This window comes from Pipra filicauda, unplaced genomic scaffold (genome assembly GCF_003945595.2).
Source record: "Pipra filicauda isolate LSUMZ 115617 unplaced genomic scaffold, ASM394559v2 scaffold156_size1729456_pilon, whole genome shotgun sequence".
NCBI lineage: Eukaryota > Metazoa > Chordata > Aves > Passeriformes > Pipridae > Pipra > Pipra filicauda.
Genome location: NW_024104062.1, coordinates 650641 through 663385, shown reverse-complemented (window position 1 = coordinate 663385; position 12745 = coordinate 650641). Strand labels below are relative to the sequence as shown.

General features: G+C 37.9%; 1 protein-coding gene across 3 annotated transcripts in view; it reads left to right on the top strand.

The window, feature by feature from the left end:
• Positions 1-12745, top strand: part of BABAM2 (BRISC and BRCA1 A complex member 2) — a 172685-nt gene that overhangs the window by 135193 nt on the left and 24747 nt on the right. The gene's annotated exons all lie outside the window — the stretch shown is intronic.

Genomic DNA, 12745 nt, shown 5'->3' with positions numbered 1-12745 from the left:
GCAAACTTAATCATTAGATTAATGAAGCTGCTGCAGTTATTATATTAGATCAAAGACCAGTCAAAGGAACTGTTGCTTTAGTGGTTTAGTTTTAAGAATTAATCAAGTGCTTTCAAATATAAGACAGAAGTAATAAACATTTAGAGAAGTTCATGCGTCCACGTGGGAAAGGAAATTGTTAATCAGTCATACTGCTTTTGATATTGATACTGTTTATGAGTAAGTCTCCGTATGAAGCTTTGTAAGTAAACTTCAATAGACTGCCAATTTCTTTCTCTTCTTGTTTATGAATCAGCTATGATTAGTTTTTGCAGACAAGTATTTCTTCATATTCTTGTTCCTCCATACAGTCTGTGTATTTATACCGTATATAAATCATAGTATTATTTAGGTTGGAGAATACCTTTAAGATCCAGTTCAGCCATTGATGCTATAATCAGAACAATATTAGATAAAACCACATTAAATTATCCATACATAATTAAGAATCAAGTAGCCTTATTGGTATAAACACAAGAATAGGACTCTGAAGCAACCTTTATGTGGGCTTTTCAAAGATTAATTTTTATCTTGCAAGATTTTTAGGTTGTCAGCACAAAGGAAAGTGACAGAAGTTGGACTGGTTGCAATAGCAAATGAAACACTGCTTGTGTTAGTGATTTTTAAGATTTAAGATGTCTTGGAAAGGACAAACATTAAATTAAGAAAGGTTTGTTTCACTGAACAATGTTTCAGGGGATGGAGAATACTTGAAGCTGCGAGCATTTGTATTTCAAGTTTGGAGGGGATCTCAGCCGAGGTGGAGTTGGTGGGAATGTTTGCTGGAACTGACTTTGCCTAATTGTAAGGGATTTCAGGCTCTGTGTGTGTAAGGCCACTGACTAGGAGGTTCAAAACCAAGGGACCCAGAGCATTAATTGGGTTATAGGAGGCTATACCTATGACTATCAGGCTTTGGATGCACACCTGTTTCTGGATTCAGGTTTTTTTTGTAGAAGTCCTTAATGCCAGCTTTTGATGCATTCCTGTTTGAATATTGCTATCTGCACACATTTTTTAGAAGAGCGGTTTGTGCCAGTGCAGTCAGGTTACGTGGTTTGAGTTGATGGCCTTAGCTAAACAGTTGGGGTTCACATAAACCTCCTTTGGGTCTGGATTAGCACATCTGTCCACAGCCACAGAAAGCTTGGAAAATAAAGACACAAAGAATTTTTGGTAGCCATGTTTGTTCGATGACGCTTGGGAGGAGGGAAAAAAAATCTGACATTTTGGGAAAGAGCATTAGTAGCTGGGAGCACAAGTTTACACTACTGTGCAAAGAAAGTACGGTTTATTCCAGAAGTGTTCAGAGAAAAAGGAACGTATGCCTACTTGCTGCAAATGAACAAAATTGTATTGAAGAATTAATTCCTTCATTCCGTTACCTTTCCAAGCAGAAATAACTCATTAGGCCTCAGATATTGTTTAATCATTCAGTAGAGCATCAATAATCCTTATAATATAGGTGAGTGTTAAATTTTCAGGCACCTAGTATAGTTTAAGATGTTATACCTGCCCTCGAAAGGAGATTGCCCCACCTCTGGAAAGTCAACAGAACAGAGCTAGCGAGCATTTGTCTGCCCATTCATCTATTCCTCCAGCAGCTGTTTAAATAACAAGTTATACTTTGATGTAGTAAATGGCTAGCAAGGAGGTTTGGTAAAGTCTTAAATATGAAGGTTTTTCTTAGATGAACATGTGTCTGATCACTTCGTGTTTACTATTACTAAAAAATCTCATTTGGCTCACGTACAACTAAATACCGAGGACGGAATCAAAGGAACACAATGTTTAAAGTACTCTTAATGTCAAAAATAAAATTATCAGCTTTCAATAACAATTTCAAACTAAATCTAGTTGGCAGAGTCCCTTAAAAATAAAGGAGAAAAATATGCCACAGAGACAAATGATCAGCAGAAGACTCATTAATTTCCAAATGCTGCTGATCAGTCCTGTGATTAGCCCCTTTCTATGCCTATGCCTAGTTTAGTGCAGAACCGTGTGCCTGTGACTGGCTACTTTTCCACCAGTGCCTGTTCCACAGCACTGCAGTGTATCTGCAGCTTTCATTGGCTGCAGTTAAGCAATATGCACTTCACTACACAGGAAATGTCACAGAGAATGCTTTGTTTTGAGTGATTAAAACAACGTACAAAGTTTTGAAGAAACCCCCTCTGCTTGGAGTATATTTTGCTGTAGGCAGAATGACATGCCTTCAGGAGCATTCAAGCTCTGAACCAACTAAAAGTACTGAGACAGCGAGAGGAGAAAACCACCACATGAAAGACACTTCTCTGCTTACTCCCAAGCGTAAGATCCAAATCGCTTTTGACTTTCTCCAGCCAGTTTTACATCACTGGGGCTTCCTTAATCTTCAGTTTTTTGTTTAAGAATGAAAAGACAGCTTGATACAATATTTGCTGACATTTTTGACCAGCATCAAACTTCTCATACTAGTATGAGGCCATCATAAGATACTTGTAGAGCCTAATTCCTATCACAGCAGGTATTCACAATGGATGCAAGTGAAATCTGAAAATGGAGGTTTTCTTTTCCTCTTTTTCTCTGTGTTCATTTTGTTTTCATGTCATTCCGTACCAACTAGTTTTAGGTTCCTATTTGTAATTGCTGAAAAGGGGAGAATGGACGCTAGGCAGTTTATAAAACTTGGTATGGACAGCAACAAACAGGAAACAACTGTTGTGATAGGAATTAGGCTCTACAGGTATCTTATGATGGCCTGATGTGGGTGGACTGGAAAAGTATTTTGAAGTGTCACTTTTCTGTGGATATTACTTTCTTAATTTCTGAGAAATACATATATTTGCCATACTTTTAAAACTGTAGTATATTGCTATAGACATTATTTGACGTTCTTCCGGTAACTACAAGCACTTTAACAAATGGACTGAAAGGTTTTCTAATAACTTCTTACAAAATTGCACTTTTCAGAAAAGGGAACAGTTGTTTTTTCTTATTTAATAGATATATCCAGAGTATGACTACTATATGCCCAAGTATATGACAGATAACTAAAATTCTCAGAAAAGATGCCTGACATGGAGCAGGGATATAATCCTTTTTTATCTGCTAAGTTTTTGAAAAGAAGTAATTAGGTATAAAAGTCATTGATGAGGTGGGACTTGAGTACAGATTGTGGTGTTTATTATTCTTAGTCCATGTCTTATGTTCTTGTGTCTACACATTTTGGCAACTCACATGGCAGTCACAGATAGTTTTTCTCTAAGGTGAGAACTGCATTAAAGGCATGAGATACCGCAAGTAGAAAATTGCTCATAGTACCAAGTGGAAAGAAAATATCTTGTATTCAATCTGGAAAGGAGATGATGAGCAGGGGTTTCATGGATGAGTCCTGTGTTCAATATCAGGCAATGCTTTCAGAAAAAAAATCAGGACGATACAGAACACCACAGTATTATTTGAAATTTCTAGAGATAAGAGCTGTATTAAGAAAGATTTTCTGAATCCTTCTTTCCTATCTCCTTCCTCTTTCTACACAATGACAATTACTTTGTCACCTAAGTAAATTTTTTCTAAGAATCCATATGTGGCAAAGCAATGACACGCAAAGGCAACTACTGAATGCCTTTTATGAAATAGATAAATATAATTCACTTTGGATTAATAAGAAATACACCTTGGTTTAGAGGTGGAACTGGTCACAAATGTGCATAAATGCTTAAATGGGGGAAGGAGGGAGAGCTTAAGCTGCTTTTCTGTCTCCTTCGTCAGCAGCTCCATTGCCGCATTCAGCAGCACAGTCTCACGTTTTCTCTAGTCTTCCTTTCACTCTTGCTGCCCCTGTAGAAGCCCATCTTGAATCCTTAACTTCCCTTGCCAGATTCAACTCCAGGTGAGCTTTGACATTCCCAGTCCTGTCTGTGCATGCTCAGGGAGTGTCCACATCTCACGTGCTTCCTTTCTATGTTTGACTTTTGTCAGGAGTTTCTTGTTCATCTATGTAGGCCTCCTGCTGTTATTGCTTGCCTTTCTGCTCATCAAGAGGGACTATTCTTGAGCTTGGAGGAGGTCATCGTGGAATCCTCTTCTCACCAGGACCGTTATCCCATAGGACTCTTCCATGGGAGGAGCAAGATCCCTGAACAGCCTAAAGTCTGCTCCCTGGAACTTAAGGGTGTGATCCTGCTATTTGTCTTACATCATCCTCAAATGGAACATTCACAAAAGAGCACCAAAAATGGCTAGTGGTCTAGAAAGCATGTCTTTAAAGCATATGTACCACAAAGTAGTTTTTTGGGTTATCAAAAGGCGATATAAAAAGCCTCTAGAACTGTGTAAGGCGGCTTCAAGATTAAAAGTGATACATTGTAATGTTCAGGAGCAGGAAGATGCAATGGGCCTGTATTGCAGTAAAGAAGTTTTCAGTTTAGCTTTAAAAATATCTGGAGTGGCTTAGTTGGCTGTTTGGGTCAGACAGAATTGCACTGCATTGTGATTTGAAAGCTGTAAGCCTGCGTGGAGTGAAGGTTGAAAAAACAGGATAGCACATGTGTCAGCAAAGGGTCCTCTTGGCCTGCAGGATAATGTCGCACTGATCACAGATGAGAATGAAGTAAATCAATTTCCTTTCAAATCTCAGGCAGCATTTAAAACAGGAAAAAGAACTTATTTGCGGGCCTCATAATCTTAATAAAATGTTGGTGAGAAAAGACAATGTTTTTGTGCAGCTACTTTTCAGGTAAAAACATGTTTTAGAAGTCTTTATGTCCAATTGAAAAGTAATGTAAAACTCAGAAATTAGCAGTGCATCTCTACTGGGAAAGCAGAGGAAATTTTTCTGTGGTAGTCACCAGTGTGTGCCAAGAAAGGACACAGCTTGCTTTTTACACCCATAACAACTGCAACTGTATTTAAGTTTCAAGCTTCAAACAATTCAGATGGAGAAGAGACAGCTTTTAGTAGCATCAATCTCATCAGCACTTAGAGAAGTTACTATAGAAACTGTTACAGCAGAGACAATAAGAGGAAATAAAAACGGAAGGAGAAGAGAATGAAGATCTTTGAGAATTTGAAGTAAAAATAAAGCAAAATATAAGTACCTAGCTGAAGCTGGTGAGGTAAAAATAAAAAGCCTTTCTCTTAATTAAGATAATCACGAGTACAGAAATTAGAGAAGGAAAAGACCTATAAGGCCATTATGCCATTTCTTTGGGCTCAATTTAAGATTTTGAGGATTCCATGGGATATTTTTAGGAGGTAGTCCAGTCCTGCTGTAGAAACCCAAAAGGATATGACATAGTTTAATTGGGTGATGACACTCCAAAGCAATAAGGCACTATAAAGCTGTTTTCGGGTTAAGTTACATCACTTTTTCATGGCCTTTGACCACACAACTGTAAACTGCATGAAGAATATCTTGATTTGATCTGTTATTTAGTTCCTCTATAAAACTAAACAAAGAATTAAATACTCTGTCTGCAGCACATGACTGTAACTTTAGGTATTTAAACTGTTTTTGTCACATTTTTAAAAAATACTGGTTAGTATGAAGAATGAAGTACTAAAAAAAGATTTAGGTTATAATAAAGACATGGGATATTTTTACAACCATATAATATGCCTATGTTGAAAAAAAATCAAAACAATTGTAATCATAAATCTAGTTGCCATTGGTGCCTAGGCTGTAGTTCCCATTATCAGTGGAATGAGAACCATGAGGTGGATACAGCAGTGTCATACGGTCCTCTTCAAATAAAAATGGGTTACATTATATTAAAAAAACCCCAAACAACAAACAGACAATACCAACTAACAAACAAAAACAAAGAAAGCTAATTAAACAAATCTACTTTGTAATGTGTCAGAATAGTTTAATCCGTCACAACTCATAGTTTCCATTCTGCCTACAGCAGTTTTTCTTTTATTGTTTAATATTGTATGTTCCGTTCATACATAACTGATTCAGTTAAGAAAAAAACAGTTGTTTCTTTTTTCAGAGTATTTACTTGCATTTTCATAGCATTTATTTGGAAGTATTTTGTACATAAGTCATCTTACTCATTTACTATACAAGTGTTGACTTTGCTGATGGGGTGGATATTTCCTGTAGCAAGGGCAGACCTAATTACTTCAAAACCAGCTGTGATTACCAACACGCCCAAAATGCCATAAGTGTCTCAGCTAAAATTCCATAAACGGCTTTTCATTTCAGATTTGAAATTTTGAAATGTTGATTTCAAAATAGCATCTTCCTCCAGAAGGGATGTCAGCCCTAATAATATTTAACAAATTCCAATTCCTGTGACTGTGCTCTATTAACCTAAAGTCCAACACTAATGCCATTGATATGTTATTTGTCATCCTTGCTCTCTCATTCTTGCGAGAATAAATCATCACACACCAAAGCAGGATAGCTGTGGCATTCAGTAATTCTTTGTGTGTTTTGAGCCAAATTCCGCCTTTCCTTTTTTGCCAGTAGAATGTAGGCTAAGGGCCTTTGGCACACAAGAGTCAAGGAAAGATTCACTAGGCAAAATAGCCTGACATCCTGCCCTGTGGAGCTTTGTGCTAGGCACTACCATCTCAAAAATGCTTGTGACTGAATCTATTCAGGTTTCTCTCTAGGTACAGTCATCAATGTGATTCCTGAAAGGCCTTCTGTACTGGAATATTTATGTAAAAACTGAAGATAGCTCTTTTCCCTTGAAGCTAGGTAAAGATTTTTCTCCCATCATACAGGCTGTCTGAAACAGCTTTCTCAAAGAAGTCATGTCAGAAAATCTAGTAGACATTTTCTTTTAAAAGAGAGCTTGATAGATGTGTAAGTGGTATTATATAATATGGTATATGTATTGCCACTGAATTGTAAATTCATATGGGTCTCATCCACATTAACTCATGAAAACTGGGGAGCTCTGAGTTCAAGGAACTTTTCAGTTTAAGGCAGTACATTCAAATCCACAAGTTATTTTTCCCAGCAGTGTGAGCTCAATTGCAAGTAAAGACAGAGAAAATGTGAAATTCAATGAATCAAAAGAGAACAAGCAGGAAGATTATGAATATGTACTAATAAGAGAGAGAAAGACAGCTCTGGGGACTGGAATATGTATTTCCTGTTTCCATTACTTACTTCATCAGAAGTACTTGAATGCAGAGGCAGTCTCTCGCCAAAGTTGGATGATATGTAAGGAATGAGTCAGGGAATTTCGGGAAGAGAACGGATAGTATCAGGCTAAGATTGTTCAGTGCTCTCTGGAGATTTGAGTTTGGCAGATCTTTCCTGTACCCTTCTTGTTTTTCTGGTGAAATAATTTAAACAAAACTTTCATATGTCCAGTAATCATTGATTCTGAAGTACCTACTGTGGCAGTCAGCATTGGATGGACTTGTGTTTGGCTATATAAAGTATTATCTATTATTAAGACTCGAAGAAGAATTGAGTCCCTCAGGCTGGCACTCAGCATGAGTAGACAGGTTGACTGTCCTTTCCTTGTTCCTTCATTCCTCATCTGGAATTGCTAAAGAACCTCTCAACTCATGATGGTGCTGTGAAACAATTTTTTAATATTTTATATAGCTAATGACATTCTTATCATGATTAGAATCATCACATTGAAAAGCTCATGCAGAAATGAACACATATTTAATGTGCAAGGCTTCAGTGTTGTGCAGTAAATGCAGAAGGGTAGAGTCTGTCAGATGGGGCAGTGCAGAAAAGTGTGTCCTTTGGTCAGTTCTGTCCAACCTAGGAACTGAACTGGAAACAATACTCTGTTATCTTGTGTTTGAAGGCTGCTCTATAGAGCAAATACAGATTGAATTAAGGTTGTACATGCCATGAAACCTTGTAGAGGTAGAAATCTTAGCAGTAAAACTTCCAGATCAGCCAGTGTTTATGAGTGCAAAACAAATTTCAGGTGCAACAAACTGCAGCAGATTCAAGCATCCCAAAGGTTAATAAGATAACCAGTATAGTAGCACCCAAGCATTAAAATGGTGTGCAACTTGCAGTGAATAAATGTTGACTTTTGTGAAAATAAATACCTAGATTTATCCAGTGCCATACAAAGGATGAATAAACCTTTTCCATAGAATAGGGGAACAGTATATGGAATTTCTAAATATTACCATCTAAGTGCTTAGAAATATTTTAATGGTCAGCATACATTTCAAGCATGGTTTTGTTTTCCCATCTCTTCTCTCCAGTACTTAAAGGCAGGGAGGAGGGCACTGTGGTAAGCCTGCCCTTCTCTTCTGAGCATTTTTCCCTCAGAAATTCTGTAGCAGCACTGGTACGTGCTTTTGCCGACACATTCTTTCCACATTTCATATCCTGTTTAAAAAGTTGTAAAATTAGATACTAAGGATACTATTTTAAAGTTACTAAGGCAGTCAAAATCAACTCTGTAGTTGTTGACATAAACTTAGCAAACTAGGTGACCTGTTCCAAGTCTCAGATTGTTATTTTTTAAGGAAGTGAACAATTCAACCTTACAGATTCATTGCACAGTTTCTTAATTATTAATGAACGAGGATTTTGGCTTTAAGATAACTGTGCTTTGAATATATGTATGCATTAAATGCTAAGTCAAGAGAAGCAAATCTGTATTCCTTCTAGATAGTTTCTTGTGTTTCAAAAAGAGAGCAACTTCAACTATTTATAAACCATAATTAAGTTTCTTTACAATATGACTTATTCTCAACAAGCAAGTCCTTTTTCTTTTGCTTTCTTATGAACTGTGTGGGAAAATTAGAGTTCAATCACTGCAGAATTTACTCAATGCTTAATTACCCATAAACAGCCTTCCAAGTTCTGCTCATGTAGAGCTTGCATAAAGACATGATTTTTCCCTCACTATGGCTGTCTAAAAATTGACTTTTAAAAAATGATGTGTAAATTGTAACATAGGAGAAAGCAGTGTTTTACTATGGGTTTGGCTTCTTTCCCCAGTCTGCTGTTTGAGTTCATCATATATTAACAGTGTGATGCTTAGGAAAGCCAAAGTAAGAAATCATCAGTATTAAATTACTTCGAATGTGGAACTAAATTAGAAAGCTTTACTTTCCTGAATGAGCTAATTGTTTAAATTTTCCAAAGGAAATGTTTCTATTTCTGTGAGAGAAGGGGTAAATGGGACTTCCTCTGACATAATTTTCGTTTTAAATCTGAGTTTGAGAGCAACATTTTTACCTTCATAACCAAATATTACTGCTTAACTGCATGACTTGTATAAGCTTGCTAGTTGAAGTGACTCACTTACGCAGATGAAGTTATTTTTAGGGAGATAATTTGCACTGTTTAGAAGAGAGGAAAAAAGGGAGAGAGAGTCCTACTAAGAGCTGGATCCCTCATTATAGTTTACAGAGCTCGTGAACCCAGCATCCAAGCAAAAGATGACTAAGCAAGGGGTCTATTGGTACTTTCAGGAATTTACAGACATGAGTCATCTGCTTATTTTCTGCAGACATATCACCAGGGTACTTCTGAGTCAGCTGTTATTTGGAAAGAGTACTTGTATTCAACGTGATACGTTTTTGTAGTTCTTGGGTAACTTGCATGCCAAACCAACACAGTTTGCCTACTTCAAATGTTGATTTACAGAACTGGTGTTCTGTAAATTTTTCATGGCAAAGTATAAATGTTGTCTTGAATGTAATTACAATAACACCTTTGCCACCTTATGTATTGCATGGAGGCAGAACTGATTTTTTATTAATGCACAGATTGAGAGTCAGACTGCCTATATGCTACCAGGTGAAAAGAAAAATTTTCTTTAGCAACCTGTGTGACTGTGAGCAGAATTTGACCTTTTGTATCAAATGTACTTTGCTGGCATGAATTACCAATGGTATTTGTTATTTTTTGCATTCTGTGCAGTAGCAGTGTCAATGGATGGGCATCCACTGCGACGGAAGCAAGTTCTTGCCTTCCTTTCCTACTGCCAAAATAATAGCTGGCTACCTTGAGATATGTATAACACTTTACAACTCAAGGCTATTTCCTGTTTACTGGTCTTTTAGGTGTGGTTGTGTTCCAGAATTAGGGACAGGTTATTTTACTTGGTCTGGACTTATCCACACCTTGTATTAAGAAAACACTTGGATTAGAAAACTGGAAGATTTTAGGTGAAGGGTAGTCTTAGAAATCAAAGGCAGGTCAAATTTTTCAAAACTGCTTGCAGTTCAGGGTGATACTGTTGTTGGCCAGATGTGGGATGCACAACTTTTAATCTGATTTGATTATCTTATTTATTGGATCAACATAAGAAATTCCTGAAAATTCCTATACAGATTTTGGTTAGTAGAACAAGAAATTTTTTTCTGTTATGGTTTGGTGATACCTTCTTATAACAAATTAAAGTATCTCTGTAATGAGAGCACTGTCTTGATTATCCATTTAAACAGCATTTCTAATGCTGGATACTTTGTGTTAAGGGCAAACCTTTAGTTGTAGATAACAGGAGGAAAAGTGTTGCTGCTTGCCCCTGTTATGTAGACAGAGTTTTCAAAGGAAAGTTAGTGAAAGCTAGAAATTCTCAACTAAAAACTATAATAAAACTATTACTGGAATGCTTTGTTAAAGTTTGTTATTCCTCTCACATGGTGATAAAATACAGAAGTGTAAAGAGTTGTTTTCTGTTAAGGAGTTGGTACTTAAGAAGGAAAAAGATGCACTAGAGGAGCAGAGTTTAAGCACTAAGAGTTGAAGTAGTATATTTGTAGCATTAAAATGGAGAACCAGTCTTTTTTCTTTACTCTTTTACAAGGTGAAGTCCTTCAGAGGCTGAGGCACACACACTGTTTGTGAGGGGAGGAGACAGCTTGCTTGCTGATAAGTGAGCATGTTACACCAATGTTTTTCAGGGTTGTTATTTAGTAATCATGTTATAAAGAGGAATTTGACAGAGCAATCTTTGAATCTAACCTTTGTTAAAGCAGTGATCTGCCCTCAAATTAGCAGAACTCTGCCCATGTCATTACCACTTAAGTATCTCCTGGAAGCTGCTGTGTGGGCTGAGTCACCAGTACTTTGGGAGTTGTCACGTGTGGCTCAGACACTGGGTCATGAACTGAGCAAGCGCTGTCATCCACAGTGATTTCTTGTATTTTGAGACTACAGCTGGAATAGCACATTTGGTTTTGTGTACTTCATGGCTACAAACGGCTTTTACTCCTAGAGCTTGGAGGGTAATTTAGGGAAAAGGAAGATACGGTGTGGCTGATGCACATCAGAGTATTTAGATGTGATTAGAAAATCTGAAAAATGAAGGAACTAGTGGCATAATAGCATGGAATTTGGAAAGTAAAACCTGTCTTACACTGATATCTGAGTCTGTAAACAGAGTTTCATAGGAAGTGCTGGAATCTCTGCTCCAGGAAGTATTTAAAATACAATTCTACTGCAGTGTTCTTTCATTGTGCAGAATTAAAGAACTGGGCTTTGGAGGATAACAAAAAGTACAGTTATAGATGCTTTATAAATTAAGTGTACACCTTTAAAAGAAATCCGCTTTATTCTGTTAACGTTGTTATATTAAACATATTAAACAGAACTGTTGGATCGAGTTCTGTTTAATATCTTCATCAATGATTTAGATGAGGGGATTGAGTGTGTACCATCAGCAAATTTGCAGATGACACTAAGTTGGGGGGGAGTGTCGATCAGCTGGAAGGCAGGAGGGCTCTTCAGAGGGACCTGGACAGACTGGAGAGATGGTCTGATTCCAACGGGATGAGGTTCAACAAGGCCAAGTGCCAGATCCTCCACTTTGGCCACAACAACCCCCCTGCAGTGCTACAGGCTGGGCACAGAGTGGCTGGAGAGCAGCCAGGCAGAAAGGGACCTGGGAGTTTGGATTGACAGGAAGCTGAACATGAGCCAGCAGTGTGCCCAGGTGGCCAAGAAGGCCAATGGCATCCTGGCCTGGATCAGGAAGTGTGGCCAACAGGTCCAGGGAAGTGATTCTTCCCCTGTACTCAGCACTGGTGAGGCCACACCTGGAGTACTGTGTCCAGTTCTGGGCCCCTCAGTTCAGGAAGAATATTGAGGTGCTGGAGCAGGTCCAGAGAAGAGCAACGAGGTTGGTGAAGGGACTCGAGCACAAGTCCTGTGAGGAAAGGCTGAGGGAGCTGGGGTTGTTTAGCCTGGAGAAGAGGAGGCTCAGGGGAGACCTCATCACTCTCTACAACTCCCTGAAAGGAGGTTGTAGCCAGGTGAGGGTTGGTCTCTTCTGAAGTGGTGGATTTTCCATCTCTGGAGGTTTTTAAGATGAGACTGGATGTGGCACTTAGTGCCATGGTCACAGTGGTAGTGGATCAAGGGTTGGACTTGATGATCTCAGAGGTCCCTTCCAACCTCGCTGATTCTATGATTCTATGATTCTGTGATGTTAGTAATTCTAGTCTGTTGTCATAACTCAATTTAACTACAGATTTCTGAAATTGAAAGTAGACCAAGAAAATATAAACTATAATTCTAACAATGAAAAAGTGAAAAAACCAGTTTCTGACCATGAAAATATATACCAGTTTCTAACTGTTGTAGACCATTTTATTGTTCTGCCAGACCTAGCTGATCATGAGACAGTGATAAGCAAAGGGAACTAAGAGGTTCTGATTTTTATTTTTAGTGAGATATTTTGGGTATTAATGACTTTGCAGTGTGTTTTTGGGTTTGTGGGTGTTTTTTTTGTCTAGCAGATGACAGCAAGTTGAAATCTTTTCC